Source organism: Charadrius vociferus, unplaced genomic scaffold (assembly GCF_000708025.1).
Source record: "Charadrius vociferus isolate BGI_N301 unplaced genomic scaffold, ASM70802v2 scaffold366, whole genome shotgun sequence".
NCBI classification, from domain to species: Eukaryota; Metazoa; Chordata; class Aves; order Charadriiformes; family Charadriidae; genus Charadrius; species Charadrius vociferus.
Genome location: NW_009648900.1, coordinates 431,634 through 434,952, shown reverse-complemented (window position 1 = coordinate 434,952; position 3,319 = coordinate 431,634).

The following is a 3,319-nucleotide window of genomic DNA, read 5'->3' as shown; positions in this document are numbered from 1 at the left end:
CCCGCCCGCCATCAAGCGCTCGGCCGCCTCCCCGAAAGCTCCTAAAATGTCGACTTTATGGGAGCATAACTGGGGTTGGAACCGCTGGTTTGGTTTTAACAAAGGCCGATAGGTCTGCGGGTTTTCCCCTCCACCTCCCCTTATCCCGGGAGTACGGTGAGGGACGCCCCCGCTTGCGCGGCCACCGGGCGCCGTTGGGGTGGCATTTACCGCCTGGCCAGGCTCGGTGCACTCGTGGCAAAAGTAAAGCTTGCTCTGCCCCAAGGACTTACCCTGCATTTATTATTCTCAAAACACCATTGCCTGTTAGCTAACAGGGACGCATGGAGCCCTGGCACAGAACTGCTTGCTCCTCTTCCCCTTGCCCCAAATCTTCGCCCTTCTCTTTGGGGAAGCCCTGAGCCTGCAAACGGGGTGTCCTGGTCTCCCAAAGGGCTGGGGAGAAATGAAACGTTTGGAGAAAGAGGGAACTGAAGGGTTCGGGCAAGATGGAAGAGGGGATCAGCCCTGGAGGAGAGCCCTCGAAGAGCTTCACCCCGAAGAGCGGGGGGCGAAGCGACGGATTTCCCGATGCCCTTCTCCGCCCCGCGTAGCCGGAGACACAGCCGTGCCGGCAAACGGCAACGCCGCAAACCTCTCGTTTGAAAATTATTTACCGGCGAGGGAAATTCCTCAACAGCTGTCTTTGATACAAATAAAAAGCCCTGCTTGTGTCCCCTGCAATTTCAGCTCTGTGGGACCCGTTGTAATTATACGATACAGATGCGAGCAGGCTGATGCTCTGCAAACTTGACGTGTCTCTCAAAGTCATTCCTAACTTCTCCTCGCCTTCTATTTTGATTTCCTCGAGTCGTTTTCGTATTTTTTTTCCGTTTTGCTTTTGTTGGCTTTCGCGTCTTGAGAAGGAGGCTTTTTGGGGAATTGTGGAGTATTTTCAGATGGCAGTTGCCAAAAGAGAGGGGGAAAAAGTAATTGGAAGGAAAATAAAGGCAGGAGGAAAGGAAGCATAAAATGTGGGCTGTAGTATGAATGTTGTATTTTTCAAGTTAAAGCCAGACAAGTAAACAAATCGCTGCATAGTACCCCGTAACAGAACTACTTTCTCTGCGTTTTATTTACATTTCCTTAAATCAAAGCAAATCTCTTTATATCGAAATTCAGCATCGGGAAGGAATGTGAGCACTGAGCTATTTTTTCCCCGCACTGTTTCAAAGATTTAATTCTTTCGAGGGATAAAGACTTACAGCCACTCCCTGCTTTCTAACAAGAGCCTTCCTATCAAATGTTTGTCTACAATGGCATTGCTAAACTTATTATGATTAATTATTTTTTTTCCTTGGGCAGTAAAATTATATTGAAATTAAAAAGTGTTTATGCATCGTCATACTAAGTAATAACTTGGCACAGTACGCTCCATTATAATCGTGGATAAATTACGGCGAGAACAGATTCCAAAACAACAAAATCCTCCCTACTATGAACCACATCAAGATACTGCTTAATACACAAGCCATAATCATGTAGTGCTCCCAGGTCGCTTATAACTTATGAGCACCGTTTTATCACTACCTTTTACTTCCCGGAAAAGCTCAGAAGGCGAAGAGAGGTAGTCCAGTTCTCACAAGAAAAAAATAAATACGATGAATCTCGCCTAGAGGATTATTTTTAAAGCGTGTGAGAATATTGCGGCGAGCGAAATCTTGCAATCTGCGCTGGTTTGCCGTTTCCTAGATAGGAAAAAAAAATACATTTGAATGAAAAGTGCGTTTTCAAACGCGGGGATACAGCCTGGTTTTGTGTGCGACAAAACGTGAGAATTCAGAGGCTCTTTCAGAGGCAGCGTTATGCCTAAGACACAGAGCCGGGGAGAAATAAATAAGGTGGCGGGGACCCATGTCTGGGGGTCCTTTTAAGATTTATTCAGGGAAGACTTTTTGAGAAATCTTAAGAGTAATAAAAGCTGGAAGCGAAATGTGTATATATATGTATAAAAAGGTGGCGGCAGTAAACACACACAGGCAAAAAAAATATTACATAAACGTGCAAATTGTACAGAATCGGAGAGCTCGAAATACAACCACCCAGCTAATCTATTCGGTCCTACGTTATCCATATTTAAGTCTAGACATTGGTTATATTTGCTGTTTCTTTCTTCTTGCATCTTGGTATGTTGTCACCAGAGGAGCAATTTATTGGTCTAATGTCATCTACTTCAGCCTCTTTGATCTTCTTAGTCGTCGTCTTGTTTGCTTCGCATTCGTTTAACTTCTTGGGCCTTTATTCCTTTCCAGCAGTCTCTTCTGCCGGCGTGTTCCCACATCGCGATTGCGACCGCAGGGATATTGTCTAATATTGGCGAATTGGAAGAAATAACCGAAGGGGGCTCTTTCGCCAGCTTCTCCCTTCCGCCTGCGAATAATAACTGCGTTTTCACGTACTTCACACTTGGCAAATATCTACATACAGGCGCCACATTTGCATGCTCTGAAGCACCAATATCTCAGGGATCTGGCTTTAGAGAATTTACTTGCTTCTGTCAGTAACCTATATTCATGGGGCTGCAATAACCGCGCATAAAGAGTCCCAAAGGGTGCGTGTGTGTATGTGCGTGTGTTTGGGGGGGGGGGGGGGGGGGGGGGAGGGTGTCCCACGTTTACAAAACGTAAAGTTTAGGGTCCGTGCGAAACATCGCCAAGAACAATTTTAACTGGTGAGAAAGTCTTTGTACACGGGGCACCAAACTATAATTGAAAGGAGAATTTCCGGGGCAATTCCATTGTGCTCCTTCCAGTTTATGATGTGCAATACAGGCAGGCAGTAAAAGCTGTCTTTACCAGGACTCCGTGTCTGAGGGAAGGAAACTCATTTTACGATCCGTTTAAAGGAAGGGCACGGTGCAGCATCCTCAATGGAGAGCCATTCGCATTGTTGGGGAGCCCAGTGCTTAGAAAAGCAGCAACGCTCCCCGTCATCTGAGCGTACCGCTGCCGCCTCTCGCGTAGGACTGTAAGGTAAGTAGGACGGAAAGGTAAAAGGGGCATTAAGCAGGAGATGTGAAGCCATTTGTAGGCGATTTCTTCAACTCTGGAGGTTTTGGTTTATTTTGGCTGATTTTTTTATTTCTTTTTTTCCTTTTAAAGGGGTTCAGACATTTGAGTCCTGGCATCTTTTTTTTTTTTTCTTTTCCGGGGGGCGACCGTGTTTTTTTCCTAGGGGACGAACCAAGGGGGCTCGTTCAAGGAGGGGGGGAAGCTCCATTTCCAGGGCTCGGGCAACCCCCCGGTGCCGCCGTCGGCGTAGCGGGGCCAGGCGGCCGGGG